Raw genomic sequence first — 18,373 nt, forward strand, 5'->3', positions numbered from 1 at the left:
CTAAAATAAAATCAGTTACTAAGCAGAAATATCAAAGAATGTCAAAGAAAATAGGGTGTTGGTCACAACTTGGCAGTTCAAGAGCACTTAATCCTTTTTGCAGGTGGATTTTGTCTTGTCCCATTTTTTTTCCCCCTTAAGTCAGGATCCATTCAGGAGACAGAAACCATATTGGTAGTTTGAATAGGGAAAATTTAATATAAAGAACTGCTATCAAGAAAAAGGTGGTTAACCACCAAAAAAGGCATGGGTGGAGGGTGGGGACAAAGGGCTCTCAGGGGAACAGGAGAAGCAAAGGCTGAAAGTGGCCACTAATTCTGGAACAGAGAGGGAGCGAGGAAGAAATTAAGAATTCAGAAGGCCCTCCCCACAAGGCTGATACTGAGACCTCTTTGGGGAGGATGTGGATGGCACAGGAACACGACCCTGAACCCAGAGCATGGGACTTGCCAGAGGGTGTATGTTGGTGACGGCCCAGGGAACTGGCCCACTGGGTAGCAGAGAGCCCTCCCTGCTGGTGAGTGAGAGCTGGCCGGGGCACACGCGGAAGAGCGGTGTGCTGGATGGTGGAGAAATTTACCAGAGAGCCTCTGCATAGGACAGACGAACTGCTAAGCATGCAAGTCGGCTGGAGGTGGTCTGAAGGAGCAGCCCGCCCAGTGGTGAAGCAGCTTGCCGGAGGATGTGGGCTGGAGCTGTTGGGAGGGCTGGCAACATGAATGCCACTGAGCCACCCTCTTGCCACCCTAGCTGCCAACCAATCCCATCCACAGCTCACAGAAGCAGCCGGGGACGCTTCACCCTCTGCAGTGTCCCTGCAGCGCCCTCTACTGACAAAGCTACCATTTGGAAGAAGTCTCTAGAGGGTTCGGCTCCAGGATCCCAACGACGGGCAGCAGCGAAGGGTGGGTATGCAACTGAGAGGCAATCAATGGCTAACTGGTACACTTTCTGTTAAGGCAGTCAGAGTGAGAATGCATGGTTTCATCCATAAATGCCAAAAATTCTATAAAGCACCGACTGAAAGCCTTCTCTGCAAAAGGAAAATCAGGAAGCAATAAGCACTTCGTACAGTGCCTGATACAAGTAGGTGCTTGATGAATGTGTAAGCAATGAATGAGTGAGTGAATGAGTGAATGAATGAATGAACAAATCAGTGTTTTCAGCGTTTTATCTTTGCACCAGAACTCTGGTTAGTCTGCCACTTTCCGGAGGGCTTATCAGTATTCATACACGGGAAAGTATATTTTGCACTTTTTCTTTGTTACAAGATAAGCCAAGAAAACTTACTATCATACGTAACTCAATTTCACATGGAAAAAAAAAATCACAAGAGAAGTCTTAATCCATTTTATATGTTATTTATAGCTGACATAAACATTTCTTCAAGTTAATAGGCGATTGCCTGAGACTTAGAAACATATTGGTTGAATTATTAAAAAAACTGCCTTTATCATCACGGTATGTGTTGTTACAATATTTCATACACATTTTTTATGCTGTAGGCATGTCAGTATTCCTTTAGTGGCCCAGAAACCTCCTTTTTATGAAAACGTGGGGGACACAAAAATCAAAACTGAAATTTGGAGGTGATTCATCATTTTACAGGAGTATCCTGCGTTGTATAAATAATTTACCACACAAATCGTTGGAACAGTGAGCTCCCGTGATGCACCTAAGAATCTAATTCTATTGACAAAATTTTTATTGAGACATAATCCATAATAGGCACGTCCATTGTGAAAAGTGAGATATAACCAACCTCAGGTCTGCAATTTCCATTTCCACTACGAGCTGTTTCACATTTCCCTGGTTCTCAAAATTAATTGGAACACCTTCAGCACCTCTAATTTATAGGTGAGAGAGAATACGGTTCAATATAGGAAATCAAGTGCTTAATGCTGAGAGCAGCCTGGCATTGATATTTCTGGTGAAGATAATCAAGAAAAGAGACAGCTACTATTCTTCTTTTCAATAAGGTTCTTATCTTAGTATCAATTACTATATTCTTCCCAGAAAACTGTATGAACCCTTAGAAAAGAGACTGGGCAAAAGCTGTACACATCCAGAGACGTTCAGTGCTACAGAGTAAAAAAAAAAAAAAAAAAAAGAATGAAAGAAGATCTTTTTCAGATCTGTTACATTGCAAAGAGCGGTGCTACACGAAATCCATCAGCCATCTGCTTCCAGGGAACAATCACAGTTTTACTAAAGATACTGTGAGGCTTTCCAGTGGTTGAGGGGGGACCAAATAAAATCAGGACTAGGACTGGAAGAGAATCACGTACTGACACCCCTGGAAAGACAACAGTCAGCCACTGAATGTGGAGCTCCTAGTGCAGTTCTACACCCTCTGATCTTATTTTCCTGCCTGAGTTAGGGCTCTTCGGACTTCTCTGTTCTGTGTGTGGTGTCTACCAAGACGGTCCACAAACAGGCTAACTAACTCTGATCCTAGAATCCACTTCACATTAGAGAGAGAGAAAAAAAATCACCCACCGTGAGTCAGTGATATCGTCCCTTCCCCTGCTAGATTCCACCTCTGTGTCCACGATGGCAAAACTGTGGAAGTGGTAGAAAACCCACGTACATCACCTCCTTCTCAGTGTTGGTACAGAGAATGTAATTTTCCCTGGGCAGAAGATATTTTTAAAATATTACATAATAATGAGGCTCACTAGGGTTACCATGAGAATAAAATTCGGGAATTCTATTTTAAACATACGATGATAAAGATCAGTTACTGTCATATAACCTTGACACTGATAAGGAAGGTGGCAGTAACCCCTCCATTTGTCAACATTACTACAGAAGATAATTGTGCCAGACGTCCTCACCCTGAAGCCGGAATTGCACCTGCCACACTCACTGCTGTGTCCCAGGTGGAGCATACAGGGCAGTGCTCACTGAATGTTTATTAAATGAACAGATTAAGAAACTTGAGAAGAGCCCTAAGTTGATGTGTGATGTGTGAATGACGGACAACTTGCTACTAGACAAGTGATGTGTTCCTGATGACCCAAAATACATGCCAAAGGTTCCACGTCACCTCCAGAAGCTGTAGAACCTGTGACTCATGACCCCCAAGTGCCCAGACAAGAGATGCTGAATCCACCGATAGGGGTTCTACTCTATGCTCCTAAGCTCTTTTCTTTCTTTCTTTCTTTTTTTTTTTTTCCAGCTGTGACTCCAGAAAGGATCCCAAGAGGAGTTCTACAGTCTCTTCTCTGGGTTTCATGGAGACTTATTTTACCCTTCTGTATTAGCCTCTTAAGGCACTGCATCAGCCTTAAAAGGGCACAGGAAAGGGAAATAAGCTCTTTTCTTTTCCTTTAAATTGAAGCATAGTTGATGTAGAATGTTGTGTTAGTTTCTGGCGTGCAGCACAGTGATTCAGTTATACATACACATATTATTTTCATGTTCTTTTTATTATAGGCTATTACAAGCTATTGAATACAGCTTCCTGTGCTAGACAGTAGGACCTTGTTTATCTTTTTTCTATATAGTCGTGTCTCTCTGCTAATCCCAGACTCCTAATTTATCCTTCTCCTCCTTCCCTTTCCCCTCTGGTAACCTAAGTGTGTTTTCTATGTCTGTGAGTCTGTCTCTGTTTTGTAAATAGGCTCATTTGTGTTATTTTTTTTCTAGATTCCATATATAAGTGATATGACATGTGGTATTTGTCTTTCTGTGTCTCACTTATTTCATTCCTTAAGCTTTTTTCTTACCCACTCAGAGGCAACTCAACAGCCTTCTCCAGAAACTACTCCCAGAACCTTGTGGTCCTAAATGCATCTTTAGGAAGGTAAACTGACACACAGTCAGAGAGCTGAAAATCAAAACGAGCCTTCTGACACTGAGTCTATATTAGGAAATCTTCACTCCCATTGAGTGTGGTTTTATAGCTGTTGATTCCAGTTGTCCAGATGAGAAATTCATTTGCAGCAAGACAGTTAATACCAATCTTGAATTTCCTCAAGTTTTATTTGCTGGGGGAAAAAAAGTCACGCCGAAACCTAATAAAACTATGACAGTAATTAACCCACATCACACACTAGAACATTAATATGCTATTCGGCCACTGCTACTAATACAGTTGCCCTAGAAATACAATGAATTTCTCCAGTGATGACAACTAAATCACGTTCTTCGTCTTTGTGGAAGTCTAGCCATAAATATCTGGGGAAAACTGTTGCACATCCCCCCACCCAGTTCCATTGTAACACATTCCTACAGCTCTTAGTAGAAAATAACGTACGCATAACTCCAAAATGACCACGCTTCTTTAAGTGTTTCCCCTGCAAACTCTAGTTAAAATAATTATTTCTTTATTATAATCATCATTAAGACATGTTAATTGCCAGGAATTTAGAAGCATAGTTGATACTTATAAGCCAACTAAAAAAATCAAAATTAAAGTTTGTCCCATCATTCAGATGTAAACAACAGTGAGGATTTAGTATACAGACGCCCAGCCTTTACTCAGTGCAACAGCCAGTCATTATCATAGGTTACACTTACTATGTGCCAAGTACTGTGCTAAGAACTTTACATGACTTATCTCAATTTTCATAATGACCTTATGCAATTGATGAAGCATTACCATTTTCTGGATAAGGACAGGCTTCTACTAGACATTAAGTGCTCACCAAGGGTCATAGAACCAGCAGCAGGGAAGTCAGAGCTTCAGGTGCCCCATGCACTATCCTGTTTCCTAAATGTATGAAAAGTAATGGGCAGAAGACCAAACAAGCAATTCTCCAGTAAAGACATACAAATGGCCAATAGGCACATGAAAAAATGTTCAACATTGCTAAGTAACAGAAAAATGAAATCAAAACTACAATGAGGTCTCACCTCACACCAGTCAGAATGGCCATCATTCAAAAGTTCACAAATGATAAATGCTGGAGAGGCTGTGGAGAAAGGGGAACCCTCCTACACTGCTGGTGGGAATGCAGTCTGGTGCAGCCATTATGGAAAACAGTATGGAGGTTCCTCTAAAAACTAAAACTAGACTTACCATATGATCCAGCAATTCCACTCCTGGACATATATCCAGAGGGAACTCTAATTCGAAAAGATACATGCACCCCAATGTTCATAGCAGCACAATTTACAATAGCCAAGACATGGAAACAACCTAAATGTCCATCGACAGAGGACTAGATAAAGAAGCTGTGGTGTATTTATACAATGGAATACTAATCAGCCATAGAAAGAATAAAACAATGCCATTTGCAGCAACATGGATGGACCTAGGAGATCATCATTCTAAGGGAAGTAAGCCAGAAAAAGAAAGAAAAATACCATATGTAGAATCTTAAAAAAAAAAAAAAAAAGACACAAATGAACTTATTTACAGAATACAAACAGACTCACAGACATAGAAAAAAAAAACTTACAGTTACCAGGGAGGAAAGGGAAGGAGGAGACTTCGTTATCACAGGGGGGAAGGAGGTGGGAAGGGATAAATCTGGAATTTGAGATTTGCAGAAACTAAGTATTATATATAAAATAGATACCATGTTTCTATGTATAGCCAGCGGACTATGTTCAATATCTTGTAGTAACCTATAATGAAAAAGAATACGAAAAAGACACAAAACCAGTTTTATTATTCTGGGTTATTAAATACTCCTCAACATCACTTTCAGTGACTGCTTATGATCCTACTGCACAGACAGACCATGATGCGTCTCACCCTTCCTGCTACTGGACATACGCGTTATTTTCAATTTATCACTATTAATATTTTCTAAAAGTTTGAATGAACATCTTTAAGGCTATATGCACATCCATGTTAATTTCCTCGGGATCAACCTCCAGTAGATTTTCCAAGTTACAAAAAAATACGTAAGCCTCTACAATTCTGGACTCGTGGTCACGGGTGGCACTGCAGACAATTCCAGACTTCACTCTCACGAGCAGTGTGTGGGAAGATCTTTTCCCAAAGGAGTATGCAAGTGAATTCTGTTCCCCGTCAAAAGCAGGCCTAACAAAGAAACGGAGCTATGCTCAAGTCCACTCGTTTACATGGTCCTTGAAGCCATAAACACAAGCACCACTCCGTATCTCTCCGCTGAACACTGATACTGCTATAAAACAATCTTAACAGTGCCTGGCGCCCATTACTCTTTCATCGTAATTTACTGAGTGAATGACTAAATCAGCAAGTGAATAAAGCCAAGATAATTACCAAGAAAAAGACAATTTCCAGATAACAAGGCAAAGGACTGAAAGCCCTTTAGGTGGGACTTCTCCGTATCATGTAGAGTTGCCACTTAATTTTGGCTATTAGAGCGTGTTTCTGGAATTTCCAAAGCTGTAGGGTTTCGTACCCCAATCTCGTATTTGGCTCACAAAACAAAGCAAATGAAGACAATAACTGCACATCACGGGAGCAGGAGAGGATGAAAGGAGAACGAGGCTCTCGTGCTGTCATTTCACCATGCCCCTGCACTCGACTCCAGGAGCTGGGTGACAAAGCACCATAACGATGTCCCGCCATGTATAACGACGAAAAACAAATCCCTGAAAAGGTCCAAAATGGTGTTGCCATAAAGCGTGTTGTGTTTTGGTAGGAAGCCAAGCAAGGAGGGCTCCCTCCCACGTGGCAGAACCTGTATGCTGTGTGGCATGGTGTGCCCTGAAGCAGAGGACACCATACGAAGGGTAAGTGGACTGAGACAAGTAAGTCACAGAGCTCCCTTCAGATTCAAAACCAGGATAGGCCTACTCTCTGCCCATACGGTGACATGAGTACAGAGCTGTGCTGAATTGGTTTTGGTCCTGCTGCATCTGTGAGAGGAGATGAGCTCCAGCTCCTTCTACTCTGCCATCTTAAAAGGACGTTTCTGGCTACACTTTTATCATATGAGGATCCCTAGTTACAGGGGAGTCTCGTGGTCTGCTTAGACTGAAAAGGGATGTTCCTGCCAAGTCTTCACAAAAATCTCAGCACCTAGCGATCACCAATAAAGGTTATTATGTGACAATGCAACCGGATAAAGCAGCTGATGTTAGTCCAAAGCCTAACCAGTTCAGGCTATTGGCTTAAGTTTTTAAAAGTTAAGGAAAAAAAAAAAAAGAGCATTAAATACCAGGATGAATTACACATCCCCTCTGGAATAGCCTTTCACTATGAAGACCTAGAATGAACCAGGGGCCAGAAGAACCCACGCTGCATCTGTTTTACCAGCTCAAGCTGGAAGAGCTTTGCTATAACTTGAGAATCTTACAGTGGACCACTGGTGACGTGCATGAGGCTAAAATTACACATACACGTAAATAAGAGCCAGAGACAGACAGACAGGAATGGGGAATTCTGGAGTATGAGGAGGTCAGCAGACAGACAGCTGATGACAGAGAAAATCCAAGCATACTCTTCCTTTCTTTGCCTTGTGTCAGAAAAGCGTATAATGTCAAGAGGTCAAAGTTATCAGAGCTTCTGTTTTGACGCTACCTTCCAGGATGTTAGCTTGGCAAGAAGTTAGGAGCAGAACTCTGCTAGTGGATCATTTTCGGTTGCATAGTCCAACTGACTAGAAAATGACATGCAGCCTGGATAACAGATATATCTAGGGGCCAAAGTCCAACTTACTCTCCCCCAAAGCATAGTTCTGGGCAGCTATGCTGGAGAATCAAAAATATACCTAATATTCTAGAACCTAAGCTAACAACGCTGGTTCATTTGAGGGAATGGCACACTGCTGACTGCACTCCTACGTCATCGATGGTTTTGTTGCCACAGGATTCTCCACCCGATGGTGAGAAAGTCAAGTCGGAGAAAACATGATTTAAATTATGAGAAACTCCTGTATTATGCAGGTTGCTTAAAAATTTGAATCTAACTACAAAATCACATCAAAATTATGTTAAGTTTCAAGACCCCAATACAACTCTTAGCTGGTGGGCTTTCCAGGCTGCCTACTTCCTCTGCCTTGTCCCCACACAGTACTGCCGTCCACATGCCTAGATTCTCCAGTGACAGGTGTCATCAGAATGCAGACACAGATCCTCTGCCACCTGGCCTGGGCTCACTGCTTTTATTCACCATCTGTCACAAAATGACATCAAAATGAAAAAAAAAAAAAAAAAGGAGAAAACATCACAGGCTGGAATTTCTTCATGGGAACAGACGAGGTGGAACGAACGGGGTAGTGGTGGTCATTAAATCATCCCTTCTAGGACTGGCCTTTCTAGGTCCACCTCAGACTATGGAAACAAGAAAGATATATTTTTTTTTCAAATGAGAATGGAAAATGGCAGGTGTTCGAAGTGTATCATTCTTCTTTAGCTCCTTTAGAAGAATTAAACATAGACTTGTGAGGGAAGAGAAGGCAAAACCCTGCTTCACACTGTAACTGGTAGGGAGCTGGGAAGGGTTGAGAGCTACAAAATCTCATTAAGAGTCTGATTTAATGGACGTCTTACTCAGTAGCACAGCCAGAATGCAAAAGACTGGCTTCCTTGTCCAAGTATGCTGCAGAAGGATCACAGTCTTCAGGCTGAGTGTTCAAAAGCTAGAATTACATGATGAAGGCAATTTGATGAGAACTAGGACTTAGGAGAAAATATCTACTAAAAAAATGGTTTCATAGGACCAAAAATCATGGAGGAGTGAAGGGAAGCGGGATACTCCAAAAGATGGGCTAGTAAGACACAACAAAAAGGATGGTGGTTTAACTCCTGATTTTTGGTACCAAGATTGGGAACAGGGTAAAAAGAAATGCCCCTAAAATAATCTAGAGCAACAAGCTTAAAAGAGTCTTCTGAATACTTAGTATGATTAACAAGTCTTCAATTCAGGTGATGGAAGGAATACAAGAGAAATTACTGGTAGGTGCCATGTCATAGGTCCAATTTTCAAATGTCAGCACAATACACCTCCTTCTGCTACGTAATGCTCCTGGGATCGGGGGCAGAGCTTACAAGTCAGGAGGGCAGTTCTTCCTGAGTTATAGCCACTGCTCTTTCCGACCCCTCCAGGGGTCCCCTCTTGGGAGTAGTGATGGAAAATGTTGGTTTCCTAGCAATAAATATTGAAGAAATTCCTACTCAAAATGGACACCATTCTACCTCGAAATGGACATTTTGTTTTTTTAAAAGAAAGATTTTAAAATGTGAAAACAGATTATTTCAGTACCTACCCTACCCTGCACTAGGCACAAGACCAGGTACTGAGGGTGCAAAAATGGGTCAGATAACAGAACCCCCTCAGAAAGTCTACCTTCGACCTCAGAGGATGAACTTCTATCCTGCTGTGAAGTATTACTGAATATGACAGAATACAATAGAGTATGACAGTAATAAAATAGGGGAAGATATGAGTAAGTACATCTTACAATAAACAATTTTAAATGGAAAAAAAATACAATAAATACATTTTAAATGGGGGGAAAAAAAAAAGAGCGTCAATGAAAATGTGAAAACTGTCCACTCTGACAATTTTCAATAAAGGAGACTTCTTTTTTTTTTTTTTGGACTATCGTATCAGGAGAGATTCTAACAAATAATGACACCCACTGTTTACTTCTGTATGGTGGAATGGGCACTGCTGTACACATGGGGGTACAGCATGCCACAATTATTTCAGAAGACCATTTGGGAACAAATGATCAGGAGTTTTTAAATAGTCCATTCTCTTTTGACTATGTGGTTCCATTTTTAGGAAATGGTTTGTAGTAGAAGAAATCAATCTGCAGGGGTAGGTTTGGGCCAGGCTAAAACATCTGGGTTGTATTTAGAAATCCACTGCCAGTTCCAGACAAGGATAAGGAGAAAGGAAAAATGGTACTAGTATCGAAGGAGCATGGAGGATGGCTTGGGGGTGGAGAGTCTGAAATTGAAGTGAGCGTTTCAGGTACTCTGACAAAAGCCCAAGACCAAGACAGTAGTTAGAGTTTACAAAAGGCTTAAGCTCAAAAGCCATACTTAAACATATCTAAATCCATTAATACTATTATTATAAAATTAGTTGAATTGGAAAAAAGTCAAACTATTTTTTGGCATGGATAAACCTTATCACATGCGAACAATGTGATAGACTGTCAGAATTTTTCACATTTCAATTGCTTGTTGTGGCATTTTACAGACTAAAGTTCTATGTAACCTCCCTGAAAATTTCCCTTTCAAACTAAATTTGTTGCGCTTTGTGATGCAGTAGAATCGCTGAGAGAGCAGAAAAGTGTCTGCTTCATTTTTTTTTATGATCGATAATTTTCAACATAAACAGCAGTAGAGAGAGTAGTCTCATGAGCTCCTGTGTACCCATCGCTTTAGCTTCGTGACCAATCTCCTTTCATCTCATCCTCACACGCCTCCAATTATGCCAAAGTAAACCTTCAATCATATTTTATTAGTAAATATTTTCATATGTAGTTTTTGAAAGTAAGGGACTCTTTCAAATATCTCTTAATAGATTCCTTTAGCACTTGGGGTGATACTTTATCACTGCAAATTACTTTATAGAGGCAAATATTTAAATATGGTTTAGGAGAGAGGTAGAGAAAAACAACAGAAGAACGGGGATTCTACACTTCACCAGCAAAAGAAAAAAAAAAAAAGGCTGTACTTGAAAAAGCACAAACAACCCATCCGTCCATCGCTCAATGGAAACAGTGCACCATTTGAAACTGCCTCCAATTATTTACCTGACAAAGTCCTTACTAGTATTTATTCCATGGCTCAAATGTCCACGCCTTTAGCCAACTAAAAAATTACGAGATGGGAACTGAGGGATCCAGAATTCAGATCAGACACTCCCATGTGCCCCTTGGATTTTTGCTTATGATTGGAAAACAGAAAAACATCCAGGCAAATTAGGTATGTGGCCAGACCTACTCTCTGACTGAAGTGATGCCACATCGTGGTACAGGAGGCTGGCCACGGTGGTCTGAATGCCCGGAAACTGGAAGACGTGGATATGACAGTGTAGGGGATGGGTTTTCACTCAGCAGCAAGGAAATGCAGGGGAAATGTAGAGACTCCTATTTATTCACGTATTTAAAACTACATTATGGTCTAATAACTGAAATATCACATGCTGTTTGTAAGATACAAAAAAGACCAGAAAAGGAATAAGCCACCCAAACTCCTGCCACCCAGGTCCCCAGTGCTGGAAATTGGGTCACATGCCTTTCTAAATTTTCCACACACATGTGAACACACCTGCAGTACAGATGAGATCGTTTGTTAGGAACATCACACTGGGCAGAACAGTAGCAATGGCTGAGTCAGGGGTCTGAATCCCCATTCTTCCACTTACTAGGCGTGTGACCCAACATCTGGACCCATTTGCTCACTGAGAGATGAAGTGACCAGATGCACTTCCTTCACAAGTACTGTGAGTATCTGCCTCACAGTGCCTTGCCATACACGTACAGGGCTTAGATGCGCTCCCAGTACCAGGTACCATGTACATGCTTGCTTTCCTGAATTGCTTTGTTCGCCTATGGTACTGACATTTTTTTAATCAAAGTACGGTCGGTTTACAATGTTGTGTTAATTTCTGGTGTACAGCATAGTGATTCAGTTATACATATATGTGTGTGTGTGTGTGTGTGTGTATATATATATATTCCTTCTTACATTTTCATTATAGGCTATTACAAGAGAATGAATATAGTTCCCTGTGTTACATAGTAGGACCCTGTTACTTATCTATTTTATGTATAATAATATCTACAAGTCCCAAACTCCCAGTTTATCCCTCCCATCCCTACCCCGCTGGTAACCGTAAGTTTGTTTTCTATGTCTGTGAGTCTGTTTCTGTTTTGTAAGTAAAGTACTGGCATTTTATGAACAGCAGTATTAAGTAATAATGTGATTTATGTCATCAAAAGTCCCCATACAGCAAAACTTTTAATGGCTACACAATATTCCAACTCCAGGGTGGGCCTAGTTTATTTAATCATTTCCAAAATGTTGGGCATTTGGGTTTGTTCTACCAACTTTCACGATCAGAAATAATGGTGTAGTCAACACTTTGGTGTCCAAAGGCTTCCTGAAATTTGAGTTATTGTCTTGGGTTAAATTTCAGCCCTAACACACCATTTATAAAGACTACTGCATGTAGTGATAGGTGATAAGAAAAAAAAACAAAAAAAACAAAAAACCACCAGATTCTACATGAGGGTTTGTTTATATCAGAATTTGTAGTAAAAGCAGAAAGATGGTTATGAAAATCCTAACCTAACCCAACTGTGAATTACAGCACATAGTACCCTGACTCACAAGCACAAGCAAATCCTCTTTACATAGTCAAATCCCAAACAAGGACCCCCAATCTTACCACCAATGGTGAGAATTCCTAAATGTGGCAATTTTAAGAGTAAACCCGAAAACACAGCTATATTTGTAGGCTGGCAGCCATCAGAGGCACTTCCTGTCTCAAGCAACTCTAAATCCTACATTTGCATAGAAAGCCAGCATCTCAGAATTTGTTTGTCCCTGAGATATGTACTTTTGTTTCTAAGACCTCTTATGTTTTACCTCTCCCCTCCCTAAAGTCAGAATACAGTCTGTGGCTGCAACCCTTCAAGTTCAAAATCCAATTCAGTTCCTAGGTTAGGAACTACTGAAGATTGCTATCTTCCTGCGAGCAGATACAAAGATACTCAGCATGCCCTCCCAGAGCATTCAATCAACCTATCCATCCATGGAACTCAGAGAAGGCCACCAGCCACACACCCGCCAGCTTTCTTGGAATGCAGTAAAGAACACAGGCATGAAAGCTAAAGGTCTGGATGTTAGTTCAAGCTCTGTGACCTTGGGGGCAAGTCACTTAACCTCTTACCTGTCTTTCCCCAAACCTGTTAAAAGAAAAAAAATCAGCAGAAGAGAAGCTGGGGCCAGGATAAAGGGTGTGATGAAATCCACAATGCCTTATTTACCAGCTTAAGGATCAAACAATACAAATAAAGGCACATGATAAACTGTCATGCCCTCCAGAAAGGTATACTGATATTAAAATATTTGTTTTAGTTCTTTTACCAATTAGTCATGTAATCTCTCAAAAGCTTAGTATCCATAATGAATATAATCTCTCATTAGGATTAGTAAATCTCTAAAGAGCGACCATTCAGACCTGGGAAGGTATGATGGCAGTAATTATTATTCTGAGATTTACTGCTTCTTTCATGATGGAAGCTAATTTCCTAGCATTATATTGTGCATTAAAAAAAATTTTTTTTATTGAAAGTGCTTTTGAGAATCTCAAATGCCTCCTCTTCTAGAGAGCTCTTCATGAGATAATAATGTCTGGCCATGCTTGTCATCCCACTAAAATATTTCTAAAAACATAAATAATATACTTTGTGTACCTTATAAAATAATAGAAAATTGAAAGAGGACTGAAGAGGAAAATCAACACCATTTCTCTGTATTAAAAATACATAAATTTAATTTCACCCAAGTTTTACAATAGACTATAGTAGAAGAGAAATTGCATGAAAGAGATCCTTTGGGGAAATGAATTTCTAGTTTTCAGGTATTTTCTGACCATATTAGTGATATTATTTATTAAATACATAATTGATAATATTCATTATTATTTAATACACATAATACAGTGAAGTTAATTATTGGACTGTTGGAGTTTGTGGAAATTCTATTTTCCAAGCATTTTCAACACAGAGAAAAGACTGAGTGCAGTTTATTTCCTATAAGGAATATCACCTAGAAATTTGTTTTTAAAATAGAGCCTACTCTGCAATGGTATTTTCTAATTTGGGGGAGTGTTGGAGACGGGTCCTCTTTTGCCCCTAAACGAAGTGTGTCCCTTTAATTCACATTCAAAGACCAGTAACAAGAGGGTGTCAAAAACACACCATTACTCATGAGTGTTAATTTATTTATGTGGAAATGCGCAGGCCAGGAGCCCTGCAAAGAACACTAGGTGCTGTTGTGCGGTTTATTTAGGTTTCCCTTTGCTGGAACGGTCCCAGGCCTGGAGTAACAGCGCCTTTGGCAGAACATCCTGAACTGACTTAGCAGGAGGCACATTCTCACTTCTCAGCTGGAAGATTACATGAGCAAGACCTAAGGAACTGGGAAGGCCACCCTTCACCAACTCCATTTTACACCATTAGGCCTTACAACCAGTATCTCCTTTACAGGACTAAATGGAACAAGGCAACCAGTTACAAAGAGAATCTGAGTTCACCCTCTGCTTAAATGCACAAACACAGTAACAGTCGGCTGCGGGCTTCCTCGTGTTTCTGACAGTCGGTTCCTAATGGTGTTCTCTTAAGCCAGCTCACCCCCACAATTTCTTGTTTAAGATGGGTGGCTTTTCACTTTGTTTTTAAGGTGAGCTGGTAAACTGTGCGTGTTTAAAAATTCTTCTGTGCTATAAACGAAACCTAGATGGAAGGTCTTTGGAACTGTAAATTCTAACAGAGCATAAAATGTGACCAGCATTAAAGGCCACCGTAGCTAGGGACCATCCAGCTAATTTGTTCTTTTATTCTGATAATTATAATCAGGCTTCAGCCTGGTCATCAATCTGTCGTTAAACACAGAGGGTGGAGAGATAATATAATACTCTGAATGATGACTGTAATTTTTATATATTAGACATCGAAGGACTATTTGCAGAAACCCACTAATGAAACCCCAAGAAGTTCGATTCCTGGGTTTACGGGTTGTACAACACGGCTGCAGAATTAACTTTCACAATGGAAAGCAGTCAGCTGTATTTGCAGAGACAGCGCACGGCAAAATGCACCCATAAACTGATAATCATAATCACACCCCTGTCCAGCTCTCCAAAATTAAAATGGAACCAAACGAAGACAGAAGGCCCATCCAATACACTCGCACAATGCACATAAAACAAGTAAAGACATAAACACAACAGGAGAAAACGTCCAACGTGAAAAGCAGTGAAAAATGAAGCGCAGAAAGATTGCCAGCATCAAAACAACAGTGAGGATGTTGCTACAAACCTGATCGTGAGCAGCATTTATAAACCCCCTTCTGACCCGCCTTCCTACCCTAGAAGTGTTATTTTCATTTGTCACCAAGTTGCTTCAAATGCAGCCTCTCAGAGCCTGAAACTAATTTTCTCCCTCCTACATGAGAACATAAAAATCCCTACAATCTTGGTAATAGAAAGAGATCATTTTTCCCCAGGTCCCAGCTACCACCATCTCTTTTCTTTACGACAAACGGATGACATTGCATCCTCCTTGGCTTCTCTCCAGCGTGGCCCTCAACCACAGCCTTCCCGATCTGCTCCAAAATGCTAACCAAGTTAGCCTCCTTCTCCAGCCAGTCTCTCAGTGGTTCCCCCATAAAATTCCAGAGCTGATGGCCTTCAGGGCTTTGTGGGGTCTGGCTGCACCCCTGGTGGCTTCCTTCCAGGTCTATGGACGTTCTGTTCTTCCGCCTTGGGGGCATCACGCATGCTCGCCTTTGGAGCCTAGGTCACTTCTTGACCTAGTGAAATTCTGTTCAACCATGTTTCTTTCAGGTGGCCTCTCCTGACCCCTAAACTGGGCATGATCCCCATGAGGGGCTCCAAAGCACTGAATGTCTCTTTCCTTCAGTGGACACAACGTAAGTTTAACCCAGCATCTACCGCACACTCATAGGACTAATAGCTATTCTCTACCAGGGCCACGTGGGTATACCCCGACCAAGGCAGCCCCCGTGCCCCGCAGGGCCCCTGGAACACACCGGACTGCAAGACATACTTGGTTTAATGAAAACTGAGGAAGGCCAGCTCATTCTACACACGTAAGCTGGAAAGGTCTAGACAGTAACACCCTGCTTTCATAGAGAACGCAGCATACATGATATGCTGTACTGGGGCAATGTCCCAGTACTGCCTTTTGTATCCAGAGGAGCCTTGGAAGTCCCCAGACACCCAAACCTAACGGCAAACACCTCCTCTTACACATCCTTCCTCTGTCTCACTGCACCCACATGAGGGATGTCGCTCTGACATTCTCCATAACTGATAGCATCACTGCTGAGCACAGTCCCCTCTGACACCAAGACTGTCTGCTTAACAACTTGTGATGGTAAACACTGCTCTCACTTTGCTTTATGGCCCAAGAATTTTTAAATGAAGCTTTTATAACAAGGGTGTAATTGAAGGCACGGTACTTTGCCGGAGATCCAGGCTGATTTTACACACGTGCCCGATAGAAAAACACTGTGCCACGTTTATAAAGCCAGAGAGGAGACGACGACTATGCAGGGATGCTTCTGGTGGATCAATGCACTGAAGGTGGATTATCATTCTGCTCGGCAAAGGCGGCTCCCTGCAGCAGGGACAGCCTCCCTGATCTGGGAATGTCAAATATAATAATTAATAATAATAATAATAATAATAATAATAATAATAATAATAATAATAATAATAATAATAATAATAATAATAATAAATGCCTCTTGGCAGAACACTGCCAGACATGAGCAGAACTGCTTCAGGGATTCCAAAAAGTTTTCAGCAGCAGCTGAAGGGTCCGCCAGCCAACTGAGGACTCCCTGAGCCTCCCCAGCCTCACAAGACAAACGCTCCCCTCTCGGCCCAGCGCATCAGTGAGTTCTCAGCATCGGCCCTGGACAGCCTCAGTGGGGACACTGGGCCAAGGGGAGGCCTGGCTTGGCTACTGAGATCTCCAGCAGGTGCTGCCCGTGCCTGGAACATCCTAGCACAGAACATCCAAAATCGTTTACTGAGCTTGAGGCTAGGTTCCACAGGCGGCCAGTTAAAAATCACATGCTTCGGAGGCAGGTAGCAGAAAACCCTTAGGTCTCACAACCTTAGCATCATCCAACCTTTGAGAGAGCTGCTGGCAGGAGAAGTGGCTCAAAAATATGTTTCCCGAACACAGACTTTTCTTTAAAGCTCTAATTGCCTTACGCCCCCGGGTACAGTCACCGGGGCGCCCACCCCAAGGGGTAAGCTCAAACTCTGAGGGTGCCGGCCCCACCAGCTGGTCCACACTCTGGGAAGAAAGAGCAAAGGACGGGGCTTCCAGGATGGCAGCAGCATCCTGGAAGAGATCTGGGAAGAGAGGAAGAGCCTTCAGAGGAAGAAGAACAGGTTCAAATCCTACCGTTTTCCAGTTGTGTGACTTCGGATAAATCATCAAGGACGTCTGTTCCCTTATTCCCTCAATTATGGGCAGGAGTTCCTCCTGCATGAGTTTGAGGCATCAAAGGAGATAATGGGTATGGACTAGCCCAGAGAAGCATAAAATTGCCTCCCTGACATGAGCAGAAATAGTAGAGCAGAGAGGGGACATACAAACTCGCTCTCTCTCCCATATTCCCGCCTGGGTCATCGGAAGGAGGGACTTGTACAAACGCACATTTATTTAGAAGCCCTTGGGGAGAAGTTAGCCTCTTGTCTCTCGGACTCCTTGCTCCCAGCTCCCCTCCAGTAGCCCCTCTCCAAGTCAGGGAAGTCCCCCTTACCACTGGGCCACTCCAAGGAAACGCCAGCACAGCCCTTTCTTTCCCCTGGAGCCGGCTTCCCAGCTCCCCCGGCCACACCCTGGCCAGAGGGGGCGCGTGAGCCTCCAGCCTCCAGCCTTCAGCCTCCAGCGCTGAGCAGCCCCAGCTGACCAAGCTGAGACCCCAGTCCTCCCCCTCGCACCCAGGTTGGCCAGTCAGGTTGGCCTCGCTCTGCCCGCTTATCTTCTCCAGGGGAAGAGGCACGTAGACTTGCGGGAGCCTCTGGTCCCAGTCACATTTTCCAATCCTCCTCATTACTAACAAATCTTCCATGTGAGTTTCTTCTGGCTCAAACTAGGAGGTGGGAGAGGTGATAAGGCCCCCCCTCCACCTATGAGATTATTATCTCAGATAATACAGCAAGGTGGCGTCACCAACAGACAGTGGCACATCCTGACACCATTCACAGCAAAATGGGGATGGAATCGGACTGGTACTGGTGTTACCCTGAGGGGTGGAGGGAGGGAGGGTCATCGGGGGTCAGCAGTGGGGAACAAACTCTTTCAGGAAAACGAGGACACCACCGAGGAAGACCCAAAGGAATCAAGAGCTGCCAGAGCCGGATGGGAGTGGGGGGTGGAGGACAATTCAGGGAACCCAGGGGAGCCCCGAGCGCCGGTCACGGGCGATGCCGGCAGCTCTCAGCCGGCACTGCACCTAAGAATCGCACGAGGAGCAAGAGCAAGGACACGGGCTGCTGCCCCCGCCACCTCCCAGACCAACAGCCTCTGAACCCCGGGAGCGGGACCCAAGCACCAGGATTCCCTAAAGCTGGCTCAGGGGTTCCACTGTGCACTCAGTGTTGAGGACAAGCGTTCTATGCTCTCGCCGCTGAGTGTGGAGAGGAAGAGGAAAAACACATCACAGATAACGGGGCACGACCCCAGTCCAGGGG

General features: G+C 42.8%; 1 protein-coding gene and 1 non-coding gene across 2 annotated transcripts in view; both read right to left on the reverse strand.

The window, feature by feature from the left end:
• The window catches only part of PTPRG (protein tyrosine phosphatase receptor type G), a 654,052-nt gene that overhangs the window by 181,007 nt on the left and 454,672 nt on the right, over positions 1 to 18,373 (reverse strand).
• Positions 3,180 to 3,301, reverse strand: LOC116657359. Its single transcript, XR_004312478.1, has one exon. It is a non-coding gene; the product is annotated as a small nucleolar RNA SNORA26 (small nucleolar RNA).

This window comes from Camelus ferus, chromosome 17 (genome assembly GCF_009834535.1).
Source record: "Camelus ferus isolate YT-003-E chromosome 17, BCGSAC_Cfer_1.0, whole genome shotgun sequence".
Lineage (NCBI taxonomy): Eukaryota > Metazoa > Chordata > Mammalia > Artiodactyla > Camelidae > Camelus > Camelus ferus.